The 24544-nt window shown below is 43.0% G+C and overlaps 1 protein-coding gene and 1 pseudogene across 2 annotated transcripts in view; both read right to left on the bottom strand.

Annotated features, from left to right (window-relative positions):
* The window catches only part of KCNN2 (potassium calcium-activated channel subfamily N member 2), a 295300-nt gene that overhangs the window by 135588 nt on the left and 135168 nt on the right, over nucleotides 1-24544 (bottom strand). The gene's annotated exons all lie outside the window — the stretch shown is intronic.
* On the bottom strand, nucleotides 21030-21635 carry LOC141126028 (NADH dehydrogenase [ubiquinone] 1 alpha subcomplex subunit 1 pseudogene; annotated as a pseudogene).

The raw sequence follows: 24544 nt of genomic DNA, 5'->3' as shown, positions 1-24544 counted from the left end.
TTCAGCTATCTGACTTGACTCCTGTGACACGTCACTCGCTAACCAACCTGAACTCATGGGTCCACTGACCTCTGCCCAGTCTAATGGTCCTGTGCTAGATGTTCAGCTCATCTTTAAGGGTCTGGGGGCCTCTCTTCAGGCTCCTGCTGGTCTTCTCATGCCCTTGCCCATTCCTAAGAAACCTTTAGTCCTCAATAAGTCCTCTCGTCCTCTCCCTACCTCGGTTTTGGTCTCTGAGGATAATCTAAAGTACGAGTTTGATAGAGCTGGATTCCCAGCTCTGTAAAGGCATTCTTCAGTACCTCGTGCATTGGAAAGGGTTTGGTCCTGAGGAGAGGTCTTGGATCACTGCATTTGAAATCTTCCCACCTCGTCTTCTGAGGAAGTTCCATTAGAAGTTCCCCTCCAAGCCTCGTCCCAAGCAGGGGAGGGAGAGACCTCATAAGAGGGAGGGTACTGTCATGAATCTGTAGTAATACTTTCATGTCCTGTCTGTCTGCTTACCTCTGGTCTCTGTATCAGCCTTAGGGCCTGCACTCTCACACCTGCATGGTTAAGTAATCTTCCCTCAGCATGGCTCCACCCTAGCCTCTACAGGATACACTATTTAACACTGTGCTGTCCAAGCCTGCCTTGCTGATCAATATTGTGTGTTTGGCTTCCTGTGTGTGTCTTGCCGTGTGCTCTACATCAGATCCTGTTTACCGATCTTGGTTTGTTCTTTGGCTGTCCCTGCCTGCTTGTTACCCTGACCTTTGGCATGTTCTTTGTCTAAACCTTGTCTGCTAGTTGCCCTGACTTTTGGCTTATCTCCTGACTATCCCTTGTTGTCCTGGACTGCTGCTTCCTCTCTATCCTCCAGTAGCCTACCGTGAGCGTGAGCTGTGAGACCCTGGGGCCCACGACCTGGAGCCAGATGCAGTGCAGTCCATCCTCACCACTAGAGGCTCTGGTGAACACCTGGTGGCTCTTAGACTCTGCGCCCTGGGGAATCTTATGCTCTAGATCCCAGTGGGATCTGTGTTGGTGCTCCAGTGGACCTGCTTTCCTGAACCACCCAGAGCTCCATCCGCAGCAGTCAGCCGTAGGGTCCACTACCTTAGCGGTGCACTCCTGACGCCAACGGTGTGCATCTGTCACCTGGCCTCAGGTGACCTGACACAAAGCCTTTTTTTTTTCCACAGAGTAGAAAGGGATTAGAAGACCTGTCAAGTTGTTATTCCTGTCTGTGCCCCCATTAGAGAGAGTAATCCTCTATAATTGTCTTGTTTACTGTTTCCACAGAAAGAAAAAAAAAACATTAATTTTGAATTGACAGGAATAGAGTGAAAATCCTCCAATGGGTGTCAACCAGGGATTCCCTCACTTTAGAGGGATTCCCTCTTCCTTCTTATTTTGGCTATGGGACAGGAAGTGAAGGGAAATATCTGCAATAGGACACAGATGGTAAAAATATAAAAATAAATCTGAGAGGGGCTATAAACTTCCCTTACTCTATCCAAAATGAAAAAATGTTTTGCTTTTAGATCTACTTTAAATATTTAAACATATATTCTATCACCTATTAATCTACCTGAGAAGGAAAGTATGATAGTATTCAGGCACTTAAGCCTCTAATGTAAAGAAAAAGGAAGAAATATTCATTTTATTATCATTACTATTATTTTTAAAATTACCTGTATGGGGGACATTATTCCTATTGTATATTTATAAACAACATATAATATACAGACATACAGTGACTTGCAAATGTATTCACCCCCTTAGCTTTTTACCTATTTTGTTACATTACAGCCTTTAGTTCAATGTTTTTTTTAATCTGAATTAAATGTGATGGATCAGAACACAATAGTCTAAGGTGGTGAAGTAAAATTAGAAAAATATATGCATAAAACTATTTTTAAGAAATAAAAAACTGATAATTAGCATGTGCGTATGTATTCACCCCCTTTGTTATGAAGCCCATAAAAAGCTCTGGTGCAACCAATCACCTTCAGAAGTTACATAATTAGTGAAATGATGTCCACCTGTGTGCAATCTAAGTGTCACATGATCTGTCATTACATATACACACCTTTTTGAAAGGCCCCAGAGGCTGCAACACCTAAGCAAGAGGCACCACTAACCAAACACTGCCAAGAAGACCAAAGAGCACCATCAAATCTATCATAACCATATGGAAAGAACATGGCACAAAGACAAACCTGCCAAGAGACGGCCACACACCAAAACTCACTGACCGGGCAAGGAGGGCATTAATCAGAGAGGCAGCACAGAGACCTAAGGTAACACTGGAGGAGCTGCAGAGTTCCACAGCAGAGACTGGAGTATATGTACATAGGACGACAATAAGCCGTACGCTCCATAGAGTTGGGCTTTATGGCAGAGGGGCTAGAAGAAAGCCATTACTTTCAGCAAAATAAAAAATGGCACGTTTTGAGTCTGCGAAAAGGCATGTGGGAGACTCCCAAAATGTATGGAGGAAGGTGCTCTGGTTTGATGAGACTAAAATTGAACTTTTTGGCCATCAAAGAAAATGCTATGTCTGGTGCAAACCCAACATATCACATCACCCAAAGAACACCATCCCCACAGTGAAACATGGTGGTGGCAGCATCATGCTGTGGGGAAGTTTTTCAGCAGTCGGGACTGGGAAACTGGTCAGAGTTGAGGGAAAGATGGATGGTGCTAAATACAGGGATATTCTTGAGCAAAACCTGTACCACTCTGTGTGTGATTTGAGGCTAGGACGGAGGTTCACCTTCCAGCAGTACAATGACCCCAAACACACTGCTAAAGCAACACTTGAGTGATTTAAGGGGAAACATGTAAATGTGTTGGAATGGCTTAGTCAAAGCCCAGACCTCAATCCAATAAGAAAATCTGTGGTCAGACTTAAAGATTGCTGTTCACAAGCGCAAACCATCCAACTTGAAGGAGCTGGCGCAGTTTTGCAAGGAGGAATGGGCAAAAATCCTAGTGGTAAGATGTGGCAAGCTCATAGAGACTTATCCAAAGCGACTTGGAGCTGTGATAGCTGCAAAAGGTGGCTCTACAAAGTATTGACTTTAGGGGGATGAATAGTTATGCACATTGACTTTTTCTATTATTTTGTCCTATTTGTTGCTTGCTTCACAATAAAAGAAAAAAATCTTCAAAATTGTGGGCATGTTCTGTAAATTGTATTATGCAAATCCTCAAACAATCCATGCTAATTCCAACAAAACACAAAAATGCCAAGGGGGTGAATACTTTTGCAAGGCACTGTACATATAAATTTGGGAAAGCATGCAAAGCATACGATAAATGTAGCAATAAAATATGATACTGTGAAAATTGGACTAAAAATTGGACTATGATAAGAATCTGTCATTTTTGAGCTGGAAGCTTTAAAGTACAAATGAAAAAGTACAAATGAAAAATCCTCAACAAGAGTTGGTTATGGACACATAAAACAGAAAACACCCTACATTTTTTAAATCTTCCATGTTTAATAAACTGACGAATAAGTGGTATAGGGCTTAATTTCAAATAAATGTTTGTTTATAAACCCATCTGTTCTCTTAAAATTTGAAGCAGTGCCATTGTTAACAGGTAAAGAAGCCAAATGACTGTCTTAAGCTGGCCATACACTGATCGAAATTCAGACAGTTTGGAAGGGTTTGATCAACTTGTGTCGAATGGATGTTACAAAAATTCTTTCCATCAGCGGCTGAAGCCTCTAATCGGTGTATTCTAAAAGCAGTGGGAGCCTACGCTGAACGCGTCAGCTTCTTGTTTTTTTCAGCCTCCTGGCTGAATGCAAAAACTGATAGAGTATTCACTGGGGAGGGGGAAACAACATGCCTATATTGTATGGTGCACATAACACCCCCCATGCATTTCTGCACCACCAGGTTAGGACACCAGTCTTTAGAAGGAGGCCTCTTTTTGTAGGGCCTCAAGCCTCTTTAGGCAATTGTGTTCTGCTGAAAGTAATACAGGCTGGTATAAACAAGATGATGAACCTGCCCTATCCTCATAGTTACATAGTCAGGTTGAAAAAAAGAGACTAGTCCATCTAGTTCAACCAAAATTAAAAAAAAAAAAACATACCCACAGTTGATCCACAGGATGGGAAAAAAAACCCTAAAAAACAATAAAGCATAGTCCAATTCGTTCCAGTGGGGGGGGATCCTTCCTGATCCCCCAGGAGGCAATCGGATATTCCCTGGATCAACTACCTCTATTACCTCTAAAAATTTGTATTCAGTTATAGTTTGTGCATTTAGGAATGCATCCATCTCTTTTTTAAAACAATCTACTGAGCTGGCCAGAACTAGTTCTCGAGGAAGTCTATTTCACATTTTCACAGCCCCATCAATAAGGTCCTCTTTCACACTCCCTTTGAGATCACTTCTCACATAGAGACAGACACCACCACCTTTCTTTTTTACCCTGTCTCTCTGAAAGAGAGTATTGCCTAATATCCCAGTCATGTGAAGAATGGAGCCAAGATTCAGCAATACCAATTAAATCATAGTTCTCTTCATTCACCAAAGCTTCCAACTCTGCTATTTTGCTTGGCAGATTTCTGTATTGGTGAATCCTCACTTTCCAACCATGGGGAAACCAACTTATATGCCTGTTATACCAGACTGGTATCTTTAAGTGAAGTTGCACCTATTTTTTTCTTCATTTTTCATGAAAACAGAGTAAAGAAAAAATAAAGAAATCAGTCAGTCTTTAACCACTTGCTTACTGGGCACTTAAACCCCCCTCCTGTCCAGACCAATTTTCAGCTTTTAGCGCTGTTGCACTTTGAATGACAATTGCGCGGTCATACAACACTGTACTCAAATGAAATTTTTATCAGTTTTTTCCCACAAATAGAGCTTTCTTTTGGTGGTATTTGATCACCTCTGCGGTTTTTATTTTTTGTTAAAAAAAAATTGAAAAAGACCAAATTTAAAAAAAAATATATATATATTTTTTTTTTATATTTTGTTATAAAATTTTGCAAACAGGTCATTTTTCTCCTTCATTGATGTACGCTGATGAGGAGGTACTGATGGGCACTGATAAGTGGCAGTGATGCTTACACTGATGGCAGCACTGCTAGGTGGCACTGATTGGCACCACTGGTGGGCATTGATAGGTGGCACTTGTGGGCATTGATAGGTGGCACTGCTGGGCACTGATAGGTGGCAATGGCATGTGGCACTGGCAGGCACAGATGAGGCAGATGTGCCTCCTTCCTCTTCGGGACCGATATCCCTTTAACATAAGCCGGTGATAGGCTTTTTTTTTCTCCTCACGCTGTCAGCGTGAGGAGAAAAAAAAATGATTACCGAGCTTTTGTTTACATCATGTGATCAGCTGTCATTGGCTGACAGCTGATCACATGGTAAGGGGCCGGGATCAGCCCCTTACTCGGATCTGTGATCACCCGAGTCTCTGTGACTCGGTGATCACAGCGCGCACACTGCGCACCCTGCATGGTGCGCGCGGGGTGCGTGAACAGGGGAGGACGTCCTATGATGGCCTCCCGGAAATTGAGGTCCGCGCTGTGGCCATCATTCGGCTATGGCCCAGACCTCAAGTGGTTAAAAATGACTACTCAGTTGACCTCCTCCCTTGTGCATAGAGCTGCATTGAAATGAATTGAAAACGCTGTAAAAACGCCTGAATAGCGCCTATAATCCGCCCTGAGCTGTAGAAAAGTCACATGATCTCACAAAAAAGGTAAACATGCAAGCAGAAAAGAGAGCATCTACAACAACAGGACTGAACTTGTGGGAAGGTCAGAATGATTAAACAGACCATCAAAGTGCCAAAAAAACTAAATTAAAGTGCCAAAAAAAAGAATTAATTCCAGAAAAATTAAGATTTGAAGTAAAACAAGACACTGCTTGTTACTTTACAATACATTGCTTGTTTTACATGATCTCACAAAGGATAAACATGCAAGCAGAAAGATAGCATCAATAACACATGCTTCAATAACGCTTGAAAAACGTTGTTAAAACGCCTGCAGCGGTGCATTAATTTTACCGCTAGCGCCCCTAAAACGCTGTAAAAACGCGGTAATAACGCTAAGGCGTTTTAGGGCGTTTTTGGAGCGCCTTGGTGTGAAAGGGGTCTTAGTGGTAAACTTCCATCATTTACAGACCGAAATTCATTCTTTTGATCTAAGGAACAAAATGTTACAATGTTTATAGTTAGCTCAGTGGCTGAGGAATGATGTGAAACTTGGCAGATTGCCTGGATTTTGTTTTTGTTTTGTTTTTTTGACAGCTGTCGACTTGAGCAGAGAACTCTGCATAGAATTGGGAAAATGCTTTGTTAAAGATCGCGAGGGGGGAAGAATCACGATCTCTATTCTTAACGATTAACCACTTAAAGACCAGCCTCGTTTTGGAATTTAGGTGTTTACATGTTTAAAACAGTTTTTTTTGCTAGAAAATTACTTAGAACCCCCAAACATTATATATTGTTTTCTTTCCAACACCTTAGAGAATAAAATGGCGGTCATTGCAATACTTTTTTTCACATCGTATTTGCGCAGCGGTCTTACAAGCGCACTTTTTTTGGAAAAAAATCACTTTTTTGAATTAAAAAAAAGACAACAGTAAAGTTAAAATTCTTTTTTATACTGTGAAAGATAATGTTACGCTGAGTAAATTGATACCCAACATGTCATGCTTCAAAATTGTGCCTGCTCGTGGAATGGCGTCAAACTTTTACCCTCAAAAATCTCCATAGGCGACATTAAAAAAATTCTACAGGTTGCATGTTTTGCGTTACAGAGGAGGTCTAGGGCTAGAATTATTGCTCTTGCTCTAACGATCGCGGTGATGCCTCACATGTGTGGTTTGACCACCGTTTTCATATGCGGGTGCTACTCACATATGCATTTGCTTCTGCACGCAACTCGTCGGGACAGGGCGTTTAAAAATTTTTATTTTCTTATTTATTTTATTTTATTTATTTTTACACTGTTTTTTAAAAAAAAAATATTTGGGTCACTTTTATTCCTATTACAAGCAATGTAAACATTGCTTGTAATAAAAAAAAGCATGACAGGTCCTCTTAAATATGAGATCTGGGGTCAAAAAGTCCTCAGATCTCATATTTGGACTTAAATGCAATTAAAAAAAAAAAAAAAAAATGTCATTTGAAAAAATGGCATTGAAAAAATGTGGCTTTAAGACGTATGAGCGGAAGTGACGTTTTGACGTCGCTTCCGCCCTGCAGTGTCATGGAGACGGGTGGGGGCCATCTTCCCCTCACTCGTCTCCATGCACAGCTAGGGAACGGACGCGATCGCCTCCACTACTGCCGACGGCTCCGGTAAGCGGCGGAGGGCACTGGATCGAGGCGGGAGAGGGGGGGGCCCTCTCCCGCCACTGATAAAAGTGATCTTGTGGTGAATCCGCCGCAGAGACCACTTCTATCTTGTAGCCGACCGACGGCCGAAAACGGGGATACCAGGGTTATGGCAGCTAGCTGTTGCCATAACAACAACATCCGTCCTCAAAAAAGGGACGCACATCGGCATGCAGCAGTTAGCAAGTGGTTAATCGTGCAGCTCTACTGGTACCGTAAGGATCAACTGCTCCATTGGTCTGAGAAAGGTGCCACAAAGCCACTTCTCTTTATTGTTCATGCAGCTGCCCCCACACTGAAATCATCATGTAGAATCAGGACCAGCGGGCAATCAAAATTATTTTTAAAGGCTTACTAGAGTGCATCTTTAAGGCTACCTTCACATAGGCTGCTAGAGGCAGCTGGAATGCAGCGCCCAAAGACAGCTAAACACCGTCACACACAAATGCATAAAGTCCACATCTGAGGCATATGTCTCTGATGTGCGTACAGTCATGTACAGCCACTGTGTATTTCAGTCTGTTATTGATTTTGACAGGCTGCTGGCAGCAGGCTGTATGTACCATCTGTGATTGGGAAACTGTGCATGCACTATAGCCTTCCATGTATTGAATTTTCTTGTGATATTACAAGAACTCTTAATTCTAGAATTATCCCTTCTGCTGGAACTGCTTTGGTGAGATAGATGGTTTGATTTCTGCTCAGTACAAACACCCTACACAACCTATGTCTGCACATAGATATAGTTACACTGCTCACTTTTGCAGCAACATATAACAAGTAAGAGCAGCACTAGTTCTGATTACACTGTGATTCAATACAAAGCAATAAGTAGCATTTTTGTGCAAAACCAAAATATTGTGTGACTAACCTCGTCACCCCCTGAAGACATTGACCTTTTATGCAAAGGTAATGGCTGTCAAGGTGCAGACTGCCTTTGTAAAAAAAAGAAAACAGAGATGGAGGCAGAAATTGTGGCAGTAGCTACTCACAAAAAAAAAAAAAATGAAATGGAAACCCTATATAGAAAATGTTACCTAGCTACAGCAGAACCAAGGTTAAGAGTTTTAGAACAAACTGCTACTGCAAGTAACTTAGACAGTATCAGTCTTGCCAATTCAGAAAATTCCACGGACCACACTAAGGGCTAAGTCTTAATCTAGAGCAACAGATTCGCAGTTGCCTCTGATTTTCGTCATGACACTGGTATTCCTTTAGAGCAACAACTTCCCGAACCTACTGTGACTCATCATGGTGTAACCAGCCTGTTGGTCCCTCTACCGATCAAGCTGAATCCTTATGTTATACTAGACCAGTGTTTCTCAACTCCAGTCCTCAAGGCACCCCAACAGGTCATGTTTTCAGGATTTCCCTCAGATGAAACGGCTGTGGTAATTACCAAAGCAGTGAAACTGATCAAATCACCTGTGCAAAATAATGGAGAGCCTGAAAACATGACCTGTTGGGGCGCCTTGAGGACTGGAGTTGAGAAACACTGTACTAGACCATCGACATTGTAGACTACAGAGACAGAGGCTGTTTACTCAGGTGTCAGTGCACAAGCCAAACCACCACTATAACATTAGGCTAGTGATCTACCTCCCAACAACATTACTCCAAATTTACAGTTTGTCATAGTAATGAGCTACAAACCAGTTCTTGGTTTAAATGCCTTTGCCACCCCATAGTTCTCTCAGCCACCCTACATGACATGTCAGACTTTGCCAAATACATTATATGCTATGTGCTCACAAGCACGGGATTAAAAAGAAACTAACAACCTGAAAGCTACAGAAAGCAGAAGTCTACCTTTAAGGCCACCATAAGTAATTTGGGTATCCCTCCTGATGAAGAATTTGACTTGTTAATAAAGTTGATAGATCCTTTAACTCCAGAGTAAGTCAAGAGACTAATGCCCCGTACACACGGTCGAATTTTCCGATGGAAAATGTCCGATCGGAGCGTGTTGTCGGAAATTCCGACCGTGTGTGGGCTCCATCGAACATTTTCCATCGGATTTTCCGACACACAAAGTTGGAGAGCAGGAGATAAAATTTTCCAACAACAAAATCCGTTGTCGGAAATTCCGATCGTGTGTACGCAAATCCGAAGGACAAAGTGCCACGCATGCTCAGAATGAATAAAGAGATGAAAGCTATTGGCCACTGCCCGTTTATAGTCCCGACGTACGTGTTTTACGTCACCGCGTTTAGAACGATCGGATAAGAGTTGTTCATGCTAGAAATTGAGTAGATCAGGGTAACAACAGTCCAGGAGCTATAGAAGATGGTCTGTTCAAAATGTTGCAAGACTTTCCTAAGAGATCTGGAAAGGATTATTATTTTCAATTTTGCACTACTTTACAATATAACGTGAGACAGTACATCTACAATACAATTCAACACAAGAGGATAAGGAGGGCCCTACTTGTGGTAGCTTACAATCCAAAAGGGAGGGGCAAGTGTTAACAAAAGGGAATAACTGTGAGGGATAAGCTGATAGAGAAGTTAAAAGTACACAGGTGGGCCAACAAGAAGGTAGTTGCAATAGTTGAGGCAAGAAGAAGTAGGAAGACATGGATTTTGGAAATGTTAGTGAGATTACGGCAGCAAGATTTAGATAATGATTGGATTTGGGGCCCAAAGGAGAGGCCAGAATCTAAGATTACATCTAGCACTCTGGCATGTTTGGCGGGACTGATAGTTGTGCTACTGATCCCGATGGTAAAGTTGGGAAGGGGGATCGAGGGTAAGAAAGTATTACAAGCTCAGATTTTGAGGAAGTGGTGTGACATCCATATAGATATGCCAGTCAGTAAATTAGGTTGTCCTTAACTCCTGGCTGCTGTGGCTCTGCTGGTACCTGTGGTTCTTTAAAACGAAACTTCGGTCATTTTTTCAACTTTCCATCAATTAAATCTTCTGCCCTTGTTGTTTTAACTAGTAAAACATGTTTTTTCTGCCAGTAAATACCTTATACAGCTCACTTCCTGTTTCTTGTCTGTTAAAAAGCGCAGGAAGGGATGCGTCATAAGAGAGCCAATGAGAGCTGCAGAGCTGGAGGCATGTCTGTGTAAACCCAGGAAGTGAACATGCAGCATCTTCAGTTGCCCACATTTAAAATGGATGCAGCCAGACTTAGTGGAGGGAGATTTCTGCAGCATATTTGGCAAGTACAGAATCACAGTATATATGAAATAATATGCAAAGTGGTTGGAGGGAAGCTTCAGAATGGCATAGATGTTTTTATTACAAGTTATGTGAGCAGACTGCAGTTCCTCTTCAAGTATGCACTAAGCACTTTATTCTTGTTTCCTTGCTGCCCATAGCTGGTAGCTATGGGCTCCACTCCCCCTATTATACCCTGCTCCGTGGCCATGTTCTGCCTCCAAATCTTCCTAAATAGTTAAGTCTGCTCCACTTTCATTGTCAGAGCAATAGGTTGTACCCAGCACTAGGCCCCTGATTTAAGAGGTCCAAGTTCCTTGTTCAAGTTTCTTGTTCCAATTCAAGATCCTAGTGTCAACTATGTGTCCAGTTCTCTAAATCCTCTGTGGCTCTCTAACACCTAAAACTTGCCTGTTTCATTGATTGACTGACTTACCGTATATCAACCTTGGCTTTCTCTCTGGATTTGCTTGTCTGCTGTCTACCTTGATCCTTGCCATGGATATTCTTATGTCTGCCTGCTTCAGGTCTGTCAGTACTCCTGTTCCGCTTCCATATCCACTTGCAGGGCTTTGTCTCTGTACTTTGAGCATGGTAATCCTGGGGGGTCGAATCCTGGCACCAGCACACAGCTAAATCCAAGGAAACATGACATTTGCTTCAGACGTTGCGCATCTACAGATTACTTTGCCAGATACTGCAAGGCTACTGTTAGATGCTCAGAATGTGAAAGTAATAGGCATAATACATAACCTTACACTGAGACCTCTTTAAACAGAACTCTACAGACACTGAAAATCGTATACCAATGTTGAAACAGTAATCTACACCAATCACATCAAAATGAAGTGAGTTATGTCACAAAGGACATTTAGAGGAAACCAAAATATGTTTACGCAAGGTGTTTTCTCAAGGTCAAAAATATAAATCTGTAAAGATATATGCTGTTTTAGATGACCAAATCAGTAAATCATCTGCAATGTCACAGTTTTTTACATACATTTAATGTAAAGGGTGAAGTAGTGTCCTACACTCTGAACAGGTGCTGGCACAGTGGAAAGCACAGGAAAAATTGCTCTTGCTGAAGAATTCATAATTTCAGACATAGAAGAAACTGAAAAAATAGACCTTTCTATACTCAATGAGTGCAATCAAATACCCCTACACAGTGCTGTGTCTTGGCCTAGGCGGACAAGGCCCAGGCCTAGGGTGGCACTTTGTGGGGGGAGGGCGGCAAGAAAGCTGCCCCTTGCACAAAAAAAGGTCCCCGTTCAACTCACCTTGGCTGTGCTTGGCTATGCTCAGGTGGGCGGTCTTGACTCGGCTATGCTTGGCTGGGCTCGGCGGAGGGGACGGTCACATTGATGTATCATATAAGTAATGATAACCGGCAAATGTATTAGGAGAAGGATGCTGACCATGTCCGCAGCCCCTGACCATGTCCCCAACCCCTGACCATGTCTGCAGCCCCTGACCATGTCTACAGCCCCTGACCATGTCCCCAGCCCTTGGCCATGTCGGCAGCCCCTGACCATGTCCGCAGCCCCTGACCATGTCCCCAGGCCCTGACCATGTCCGCAGCCTCTGACCATGTCCACAGCCCCTGACCATGTCCGCAGCTCTTGACCATATCTGCAGCCTCTGATCATGTCCCCAGCATCTGGCCATGTACCCAGACCCTGATCATGTCCCCAGCGTCTGACCATGTCCCCAGCCCCTGACCATGTCCGCAGCCCCTGACCATGTCCACAGCCCCGCAGCCCCTGACCATGTCTTCAGCCCATGACCATGTCCCCAGCCCCTGACCATGTCCGCAGCCCCTGACCATGCCCACAGCCTCTGACCATGTCCCCAGCCCCTAACCATGTCCCCAGCCCCTGACCATGTCCCCAGCCCCTGACTATGTCCCCAGCCCCTGACCATGTCCCCAGCCCCTGACCATGTCTGCAGCCTCTGATCATGTCTCCAGCCTCTGACCATGTCCCCAGCCCCTGACCATGTCCCCAGCCCCTGACCATCTCCCCAGTCCCTGACCATGTCCGCAGCCCCTGATCATGTCCGCAGCCTCTGATGATGTCCCCAGCCTCTGATCTTATCCACAGTCTCTGATCATGTCCCCAGCCTCTAACCATCTCCTGTATCATGTCCGCAGTCTCTGACCATCTCCTGTATCATGTCCGCAGTCTCTGACCATCTCCTGTATCATGTCCGCAGTCTCTGACTGTCTCCTGTATTATGTCCTCAGTCTCTGACCGTCTCTTGTATCATGTCCGCAGTCTCTGACCATCTCTTGTATCATGTCCACAGTCTCTGACCAGCTCCTATAGTATGTCTGCAGTCTCTGACCAACTCCTGAGGTGGAGCTCTAATAGGATGAGGTGGGGCCTAAATAGGAAGGGGTGGAGTTTACAGATGAAGGGGTGGGTCTTAAACAGGAAGGGGTGTGGCAAATTCAGATGGGGGTGCCTGATTTTAGTCTTGCCTAGGGCAGCACAAAGCCAAAATACACTACTGCCCCTACACCAGAAGATGAACATCATCTATACTTCTTTTGATTTGTCTGCTGGACAATGATGCCAATCTTCTCCTGGGAAGAGACATCCAAAGAGCACACAAAATACATGAACAGCTCAATGGTTTTTAACAACAGTGCCCAAAGGACCAACTTAGGTCGAGTCACTATTTCTTGTTTTAATGAGAAGCAGAGTTTTAACAATGTGCACATTTGGAAAACATTTGTTAAAGAATTCAAGATGCCCATATGACTCATAATTTATGCTATAGGAACTCAAAAGAGATCCCAACTCTAATAAAAAGATTTCTTGTAAGTTATCAAGTTTACATGAGAGAATCATGTTACAGCATCAGAGAAATTACATCTTAAACTACTACTGACATCAGCAAGACTAAACAATCAACAGGTGACCAGAAATCTTCTAATACTAAAATCCTCCACAACAATGCTGATGTTAAAAGTTCATGAACTGTACAACTAGTGACTCTCACTTAGAAAATCTTGATGAGAGCTCCAAAGTCTTTAATTCTACATTCCTGCAACACAGTCTTGACCTGACATGCAGGAAGTGTACTGCAGGGTAGATTCTATTTTTGTGGCTAACTTTCTGCTCTTCTTTGTTAACATTAGACAAGCCCTACAATGTCGGGTTTTGTGTTTCTGTTGTGTTTTGGATGGTTAGGAACTAAAAAAGAATATCCTCCCTGCCACCACACCACTGTTCCTCCAGTCAGTCTACGCTGACTTTACAAATTTTCTCTGGGCCAATAAAACCCATAGGTTACACAAAATCTATAGTTGCAGGAGGTATAGGGTTTCCAAACCCCCATATCCACACCGCAAATTGATTTATATGTCCAGAGTGATTGATGCAGAAATTATGAAACTGAACGATGTATCTATTTAGAATAGAACTGCTCTACAATACCTTTTCGCATCCTCCCCTATATGGGAGATGAGATCCCGAGCAAACTTAAATCACACCCACTATGGTGCAACCCTTAAAATGGAAACTAGGACAGCCCTTCGTGAACACTTCATACCAGTCTACCCTACCCTCTACCCCAGTCATAGAACACTCTGGAATTTTACCGGGAGTAACAGATGGAACATTCCACCAAATCTTACTGACCAACCAATCTCACTTTTGAAATATTATAGACTGCATAAGATTGAGATATTCAATGACTCATAGCTCCTCCTTACCTCCATAGAGCTGTCACCAAATTATTTTTTTTAACTAGTCATAAAACTATCAACTACAAGCACTCAAGCAACACAGGCTATCAACCTCTTTTGCCCTCCTAGTAACACTACCGCCAAGCTGTTGGTGTGGGAATAAAGACCAGAGTGTCCTGAGCAAAGAGACAATATTTTGCTCTATGTTCATAAAGCTTCAGTTGTGAGTAGGATAGAAGAAGCCGGTTTTAAAACACTCTGTCGATGGTATATTTTGATCTATGTACATAGGGCATTGGTAGTGAGTAGGATAAAAGAAACCAGTTTTATATTACTCTCTCATTGCTATATTTTGCTCTATGCTGCAAAAAAACAAAAAGACGGCCACCCTTACGCCTCGTGCCACCTATGTATTGGTAATTTCTCACCCAGTGCCACTCCTCAAATTAAGAGGCTATATCCGTAGCCAAAAAACAGCATACATGAAAATTGATTCCAAGGGAAATCACAAAAAAGAGACCTCCCTGGGGAAAAAAAAGGGAGACATTTTTTTAAATTTTGCTCTATGTATATAAGGCTTCAGTGCTGAGTAGTATATAAGAAATCAGTTTTAAACTACTCTCTCAATTGTCCAGAGCACCAGCTCTCCTTCACAATGTATATCCTGCCTAATACTGCCATTGCCACCAAGTCACTAACACACTTCTGCACATCTTTTGGGATTGCCCCATCTTTAAGCTATTTGAGGATGAAGTAATCTCTATTATAATTATGCTAATTGAAATTGACCTTCAAACAGCCCAGACGCCCTTCTCCTCTATTTGACCTTGAGTCGAATAATGAGAAATGCTCCCTTTTCATACATTTGATAAATGTTGCAAAAGCCTAAGTACCTACAGTGCCTTGCAAAAGTATTCACCCCCCTTTAATTAACATGGATTGTTTGAGGATTTGCATCATTTAATTTACAGAACATACCCACAACTTTGAAGATGTTGTTTTTTTATTGTGAAGCAAACAACAAATAGGACAAAATAACAGAAAAAGTCAATGTGCATAACTATTCACCCCCCCAAAGTCAATACTTTGTAGAGCCACCGTTTGTGGCTATCACACCTCCAAGTTGCTTTGGATAAGTCTCTATGAGTTTGCCACATCTTACCACTGGGATTTTTGCCCATTGCTCCAGCACCTTCAAGTTGGATGGTTTGCGCTTGTGAATAGCAATCTTTAAGTCTGACCACAGATTTTCTTTTGGATTGAGGCCTGGGCTTTAAATAGGCCATTCCAACACATTTACATGTTTCCCCTTAAACCACTCAAGTGTTGCTTTAGTAGTGTGTTTGGGGTCATTGACCTGCTGGAAGGTGAACCTCCGTTCCAGCCTCAAATCACACACAAAGTGGTACAGGTTTTGCTCATGAATATCTCTGTATTTAGCACCATCCATCTTTCCCTCAACTCTGACCAGTTTCCCAGTCCCGACTGCTGAAAAACATCCCCACAACATGATGCTGCCACCACCACATTTCACTGTGGGGATGGTGTTCTTTGGGTGATAAGACCAGTTTGCACCAGACATAGCGTTTTCTTTGATGGGCAAAAAGATCACCATAGGTCTCTGTGCTGCCTCTCTGATTAATGAGCACTAGAGCACTAGAGCACTAGAAATGATTTGATCTTCAGCCATTTTCTGTGAGACATTGGACGCCATATGTGTGTTGGTCTTTGGAGCTTTTCAGTCTGGGAAGTCAGCGTTTTATATTCACATATTTTTTACCACTTGAAGATGGGTAGTTGACATTTATTTATTGAGCACTGAGATTATTTATTATTTTGAGCATTCGATTGCTGCTTATTTGCATTGCAGGAATTTTTTCTTTGTCATATTCATGCATGGTGATATTTTGAGGCTTTAAATATTGTTTCTGGTATTGTATTGGGTGGAGTCCCACTTTTGCTTATTTTATCCTTACAGTTTAGTTCATTCTAATTGCGATTTTGGATTATTGATATTTTGTACTGATTGATGGAGTAGCGCCACATATCTCTATTGAAACTCTCTGATTAATGCCCTCCTTGCCCGGTCCGTGAGTTTTGGTGTGTGGCCGACTCTTGGTAGGTTTGCTGTTGTGCCATGTTCTTTCCATTTGGTTATGATAGATTTGATGGTGCTCCTAGGGATCATCAAAGATTTGGATATTTTTTTATAACCTAACCCTGACTTGTACTTCTCAACAACATTGTCCCTTACTTGTTTTTAGAGTTCCTTGGTCTTCATGGCAGTGTTTGGTTAGTGGCGCCTCGCTTAGGTGTTGCAGCCTCTGGGGCCTTTCAAAAAGGTGTGTATATATAATAACAGATCATGTGACACTTAGATTGTACATGTGTGGATATCATTTCACTAATTATGTGACTTCTGAAGGTAATTGGTTGCACCAGAGCTTTTTATGGGCTTCATAACAAAGGGGGTGAATACATACGCACATGCCAATTATCAGTTTTTTATTTCTGAAAAATAGTTTTAGGTATATATTTTTCTAATACTAACTTTACTAACACCAACTTAGACTATTGTGTTCTGATTCATCACATATAATTCAGATTAAAAAAAATTGAACTAAAGGCTGTAATGTAACAAAATAGGCAAAAAGCCAAGGGGTGAATACTTTTGCAAGGCACTGTATAATATGGAAGTTGCCCTCTCCTCCAACTGTTGCTCACAGACTTAAACAGATCTATACCTGGTCCCCCAAGTAACTAAAGGTATTGCAATCTGTCAATCAGCAAGTGACTGGTCTTATGTCAGTACTCCCCTCTTTTCCTAACCCCCTCAGTACAGATCCTCAATACAGACCGCCATCCCAGTAATGTCCCCCTTCCAGCCTAACCCCTCAGTACAGACCCGTTCAGCATATACACCCACCAGTACAGTCACCCCTAGTATAGATCCCCTCAGCACAAACAACCCAAGTATAGACCCTCCTCCCAGCCTAAACCCTCAGTACAGACTCCTCTTGCAGATCAATCCACTATTAATCAACTACAATATGTATAAAATTCTGCAGCGAGAATCCTCACTAGGTCTGGTACAAGGGACCATATTACCCCTGTAGCAGGCATGTTGTAATGCAATTTCTCCTTTTGGCCACAAGATGGAGACATAGAGATGCTGACTGGTCCTTCCAGAAAAACTCAGAGACACAGAGCATACTGGGAAAAAGGGGAGTTTCAGGAAGTGCTAAGGGGATGGAAGAGAGGGAAGTACTAAAGTAAAAGAAAGAGAGAGTGCTGACAGGAGACAGAGGAGAGGAGATTGCTTAAAAGAGAGGGAGATACCAAGGCTCAAAAAGTCCTTTGCTGGGACACAGTGACACTTAACAGTGAGGAGAAGTGTGTGAGGCAAAGGAACTGAGGTGTCAGAGTGAGGAGAGAGACACACGCTGACACCAGGGACTGTGTGCCCCAACACAGGAGGAGGGATATCCTGAAGCCCGGGAAAAGGAGAGATGTGAGGAGAGTGAAAGAAAAACACTGTGAGAGGGATTTTTGGAGCTGAGGGGAGAGAGACACACACTGACACCAGAGAGTGTGTGACCTATTATTAAAGGAGGGAGAGCTGTCTGAGGAGAGCAGGCTGAGGTACCAGCATCAGGCTAAAGGAGAGAGAGACACACACTGACACCAGAGAGTGTGTGACCTATTTCCAGAGACTGCAAAGAGAGAGAGAGAATGTGATGAGGTGACCAGACTGTGTGGTGGAACTCCACCATAGAGAGAGAGACATGTTTTTCATGAGATGACCGGGAGAGAGCTGCAAGAAGATAGAGGGAAGCCAGGTTCAGTGTTACCCACACGTTTCGCCACCGTTAATCTCAGGAACCCTGATCGGTGACCCAAGCAGCACCCGGCTCAACAGAGACGACCCATGCTGTTTCATGGATAGCGATATCCATCCAGGTATCAGGTGGGCCGCTGCCTCTTCATCTTGCAATATTTGCTACCAGTCATCTCGATCGGCCCTCAAAAGGGGATCCAGTGCATTACAACATTGCTAGGAGCATCAGGAGCCTGAACCAGCACCTTGGATTACCGTTGTGTCATCGCACAGAGGATTTGTGAGAGGGTGCAAACCCAACATCCTTCTTGACACCATACTGACACTGCATGCAGATACCAATTTCCCTTTTAAGTGTCACGGGATGCTTGTTTGGAGCTGCCATCTCTAGTAGTTTTCCCTTTTTAAATCTCTACCTAACAGAGCTCTCTAGAGGATTACTGCTCCATGCAAGCTTGTTTAAACATACTCTTTTAAAACAAGGGCCCCACCATTTGCTAGCAGAAGACACTAGTATTCTTCACCTTAGGACCTGCAACATTACAGAACTGTGCTTACTGTACTTGTGTAACCCTTTTATTTTCAATGTGTATTTGCCTCTCAAAGGTGTTTGCGGCCCAGAAGGAGCTGAGAAGTTGAGAAGTCTTTTCTCCTCCCTCTCAGCACCTGTGTTAAGGGGATATAGATTACTGCCCTTTCTATACCTGCAGTTGCTAAATATTGAAGGTTGTCTTTTCTAATGTATTAGTTATTTGTAGCAAGGTTTAACAGTGTTGTAAGTTTGCATATACTTTAAACCGTGCTAATATATTTAACTTGTTTATTACTACCAGGTGTGTGTCTATTTTTGATGATAATCCACAGCCAGGATAATGGTATTTACCGCATGTGTCCTTAAATGTGTTTGCAGTAATTTTAATTAACCAGGTGTGTCAGAGGGGCTGAGGTCATTCATGGAGTTGAGGCGTAGATCACAGAATCCACATTCACCAAGCGGCTCCTTCGGGGGTGGCGCTACACCCCATCCTGGAGTCTTTGCACTGGCTACCTGTCAGGTTTCGCATAGATTTTAAGATCCTCTTGCTCACCTATAAGGCTCTTCATGGCTTGGCACCCCATTATCTGTCTGAGCTTTTATCAATGTTGTCCCGTCCTCATAACCTCCGCTCTTAAAATTTAAATTGCGGTCTTCTGTGTGCCCTCCCCCACTTACCTACACTCGATGGGAGACAGAGCCATCTCCCGCTTTTCTACAAAACTCTGGAATTCACTTCCAAAGAGCATCAGAGAGTCATCTTCTGTAAACTCATTCAATTCTAATCTAAAAACTTTTTTCATTATGCCCGCTTTCACATAATTGTCCCTTTTTCCCTTTGTTTTTTCCTGTGCTCTCCTTGTAAAGCACTTTGAGAAGCTACCTTTAAAGGCACTATATAAAATAAAAGTTTATTATGATTATTATTATTATTATCACCTCTCTCTACTACCAGATGCAGTTGCATTTCAAAGTGAGGAAAGACCTCCCCTCAGCTGTGTCTTGTGATTTCCCTTGGCATTCTTGCTGTCAGACTGGCAGAAATGGCGCTGACACTAGCACTAAAGTGCCATTTTTGAAAGCAACAGTTGCATGGTGCAACACAGAAAAAAAAACATTTTGGCAATCCGGAATCCCCAGAGTGCCGATACACGGTGTGGTCCCTAAGTACGCTGCTGCTTAAAGTGATTGTAAAGGAAATAAATATAAAAACAAAAAAAACCAAACATGTAACTACCTACTCTTTGAAGTGTTTTTGCAAAGAGCAGCTGCCATCCTCCTCTTCTTGGGTCCCCCGCCGGCGGTCTTGCTATGGGGGCACTCGTGCATGCTCGATCCAATGTTGGCTCTCTGTGTCTATAGGACACAGAGAGTTGTGTTCAAGCCCCGCCCCCCACTCCTGCCGCGCTGGCTGTGATTGACAGCAGCAGGAGACAACGGCATCTCAGCCAATCAGGAGAGAGATCCTCGGGTTTCGTGCAAATTGCTGGATTGAGATCGGGCTTAGGTAAGTATTAGGGGGGGTGAGGCGGGAGCTGCACACTGAAGGTTTTTTAACTTCATGCATAGAATGCACTTTAAAATTAATCACTGCTAAATGTATTTAGGAAACTCTGTATCTAACAGAATCAGAAAGGCCACACATATTTAGCTAAGGTTTATTTTATCTTCATTATATAAGACAAAGCATCAAAACCAGAACGTTTTACAAAGTGTTTCCGGGTGGGATATAACCTCTTGTCATAATTTCATAATGCGCAACATCTGAAGAATACAAAGAGCAGTGACTGGAACATGGAAACACTTGACCTGAATTTTTCTTTTAGAACAATTCAGAAAATAAACACACAGGCAAGCTGCTTGCTAAATGCGATAGGTGCCAGGATGAGACAGACTGTGTCGCCAAACAAAATGTAAATGCAAAATTTTACCTCCTGACTTTGAGTGACCTTTTCTGTGCACAGCTATACAATAATGCACAGAGTGTTCCCTTTCCTCTTTCTTAGCCACTTACGGACCGCTCACCATGGATATACGTTGCTAATAAGAGGTTATACATTGGGGTTATGACAGCAGCTAGGTGACATAACCCTGGTATATTTTTGCACAGTGGGAGATCCTCTTTCACATAAAAGTGGTCCCAGCAGTGTATTTGCCACAAGATCACTTTTATGGGAGGCAGGAGAGGTGCCCCCTCTCTCCTGCCACTTCCCGATCATTTTCCGCTGCTTACCAGAGAGATCAGCAGCAGCGGAAACTATCAGATCCATGGGAGTGATGGGCAGGAAGTCGAGTGAGGGCAAAATAGCCCCACTGGACTCTATGCCCTTGGAGGACCGGAGCGACGTCAAACGTCACTTCCGCTTCCGCCCTCCGGCCTTAAAGGGCCCTTTTTTTTTTCATCCCTTTACATCAGTTTAATGTTGGTCAATAACATTTATATTTAACAGTTACCAGTGAGATAGAAGATCTGTCAGTGGTTGACATCTAGTCAATATTTTCCAAACGCTTTGATTTGAACCAGGGTTGTTCCCCAGAAACTCACCTGTCCCTCTCCATAAGGTACCATTGGTATGGATACCGAGCAACTCTCCTGTCCTTGCCCCCGAATGCATATCAATGAATAAATATGTTCGAGAGTCCAGGGAGCATCAAGCAGGCAGTCATGATGGCATAGTCCGGCAGGATCTCATACCACATGATGGCACACTTCACAGGAGCCTCAAAGATCCTTTCTGTACAACAACAGTCCACCTTCAGCTCAGGGTCACTCTCCTGGACCAGCATGCACTGCGCAGCTAAGCAATGTCGGGCAAGGGGGCCATTTTTGAAGTCGGCAAATCCTGATCGGCCCATTTTCTTTTTGTTTATGTGTAAAGGGTAAATTGCATTTTTTTTTATTGCTTTTAAGTGTAAATGTGAGATCTGAGTTTTTTTTTATCCCAGACCTCACATTAAAGAGGCCCTGACCTGCTTATTTCTATTACGAGGAATGTTTACATTTCCTATAATAGAAATAAAGTGATCAAAATCTTTTTTTTAAAGAGACAGTGTAAAAATAAAAAATAAAAAGTAAAATAAACAAGAAAAAAAAATAATAATTTAAAGCGCCCCGTCCCTCCGAGCTGGTGTGCAGATGCAAAGCCAACATATGTAAACGGTGTTCAAACCACACATGTGAGGTATCACCGCAATCGTTAGAGCGAGAGCAATAATTCTAGCACTAGATCTAGTACCTCTAAAAAGGTAACCTGTAAGAGATTTTAAAGCATCGCCTATGGAGATTTTTAAGTACCATAGTTTGTCACCATTCCATGAGTTTTAAAGCATGACATGTTAGGTAGCAATTTACTTAGCGTAACACCATCTTTCACATTATACTAAAAAATTGGGCTAACTCTACTGTTTTCTTATTTTTTTATTCAAAAAAGTGTATTTTTTCCCCAACAAAAATTGCATTTGTAAGACTGCTGCACACTTACGATGTGACCTAAAGTATTGCAATGATCTCTATTGTATTTTCTATGGTCTCTGCTAAAAAAAATATATAATGTTTGGGGGTTCTAAGTAATTTTATAGCAAAAAATACTGATTTTTAACTTGTAAACAACAAATGTCAGAAATAGGCTTGGTACTTAAAGTGTTACTGAACCCAGTAATGTGAAAATAGTTCATCCGCACCCCCACAGTGCCCACAGCTTATAAATCTTCTTTTTACATTAAAATATTGCCACTATATACCTTTTTGAATGATCTGTATACCATGGTTACATCATAAATTGCACAGTTTCTTCAGTGCTGAGAGTTCAGGAAGGTGGAAATTTTCAGCCTGTATACACGCCCACATGTGTGATGTCAATATCATGTGACCTGGCTATCTCTGAGAACAAGAAACTGTTCTCTCCAGCATAAAAGACACAACTGAGCATGTGCAGGTTGAGGATGGCTACCTTGCCTGTTCTTTCCAATGGAGACATTTCAAGAGGGGAAGGATCTATGCATACAGGATAAAACAGCCTTTTTACATAATGCAGAGGATTAACCCCTAAAGTTTGAAAATGAGTATAATAAGCATGCTATTCTGCATATACAGACTGATTTTACTGTTGTGGGTTTAGTAACACTTTAAGTGGTTAGAGCTGGTGCTGTACGCATCTTTTTTCAACAGATATCCCCATAGCAAGCTGCAGGCGCACCCCTAAACCGTGCTCTGTGTGTTCATAGACACACATAGTGCGACTAAGCCACACCCCCGTTTCCTACTCACAAGTATGAGTCTCCTGTGACCACAAAGTGAACAGAGAACTGCTGCAGCCTGGACAGTGCTAAATTGTGAGAGGAGACAGTCAGGAGGGGTAGAGGGGGAAGTGCCAGGGAGGCCGATCCAGGACTGGAGCATCCCAATAAGTACGCTCCATTGAGTGACATTGGTGTAACCAGTCAGGGACCAGCACTGCTGGAGATGAGGGACTCTCCTAGCTGCCAGGGGAAGAACTCCTCCAGTGAGAGTGGGGGGGCAGCAAAGGGAAAGGAAAGACAGATTCTGGTGGTAGGGGACTCAATTCTTAGAAGGACAGAGAGGGCAATCTGTAACCAAGACCTGAAGCGCCGAACAGTATGTTGTCTACCGGGCGCTCGGGTTCGGCACATCACGGATCTTGTGGACAGATTACTGGGAGGGGCTGGGGAAGACCCGGCTGTCATGGTGCACGTTGGCACCAATGACAAAGTCAGAGGCAGATGGAGTGTCCTAAAGAACGATTTTAGGGACTTAAGAGCTAAATTGAGGAAAAGGACCTCCAAGGTAGTGTTCTCAGGAATACTACCGGTACATCGAGCCACACCAGAGAGGCAGAGGGAGATTAGGGAAGTAAACAAGTGGCTGAAGAGCTGGTGTAGTAAGGAGGGGTTTGGGTTCCTGGAGGACTGGGCCGACTTCTCAGTCGGTAACCGGTACTATAGAAGGGACGGACTGCACCTAAATGAGGAGGGTGCAGATCTGCTGGGAATGAAGATGGCCAAAAAGTTAGAGGGGTTTTTAAACTAGGCGATGGGGGGGAGGGTCCAGAGACAGTGATATCCAGCGCGGAAGATATTCCAGAGGGTAGTATTGGGGGCATTAGTGGTAGGTTAACCAAAGCACAAAAACACAAGGTGAGTATAGTAGCAAGTCCAAGTTGCAATCTTGAAACACCCAATACGAGGACAATATGCGACCGGTCTAAACTATGTGGCATGTTCACCAATGCCAGGAGCCTGGCGGACAAGATGGGTGAACTAGAGATACTGTTGTACAAGGAGGATTTGGATTTTGTGGGAATTTCAGAGACCTGGTTCAACAGCTCTCATGATTGGCTGGCAAACATTCAAGGGTATACCCTATACCGCAAGGACAGAGAGGGTAAAAAAGGGGGAGGGGTATGCCTATATATCAAGAATAATGTACAAGTGAATGTGAGAGATGACATCACTGAGGGGGCTAGGGAGGAGGTGGAATCTTTATGGGTAGAGCTCCAAAGGGATGAAGCTAAGGGGAAAATAATACTGGGAGTATGCTATAGGCCCCCTAACCTGAGGGAGGAAGTGGAGACGGATCTCCTATCACAAATTGGATTAGCAGCAAGGATGGGAAGTGTTATCATAATGGGGGATTTTAATTATCCAGACATAGACTGGGCGGAGGGAACCGCGCATTCATTTAAGGCTCGCCAGTTCCTTAGTGTCTTGCAGGACAATTTTATGGGTCAGATGGTAGACGCACCAACTAGAAATAAAACATTACTAGATCTACTGATTACCAACAATACAGACCTGATAACAGATGTGGAAATACGGGGCAATTTAGGTAACAGCGATCACAGGTCAATTAGTTTCAGTATAAATCACACAAATAGGAGACATGAAGGGAACACAAAGACACTGAATTTCAAAAGAGCCAACTT

This window comes from Aquarana catesbeiana, linkage group LG01 (assembly GCF_042186555.1).
Source record: "Aquarana catesbeiana isolate 2022-GZ linkage group LG01, ASM4218655v1, whole genome shotgun sequence".
In the NCBI taxonomy this organism is placed as follows: Eukaryota; Metazoa; Chordata; class Amphibia; order Anura; family Ranidae; genus Aquarana; species Aquarana catesbeiana.
This window is presented reverse-complemented; position numbering and strand designations above follow the sequence as displayed.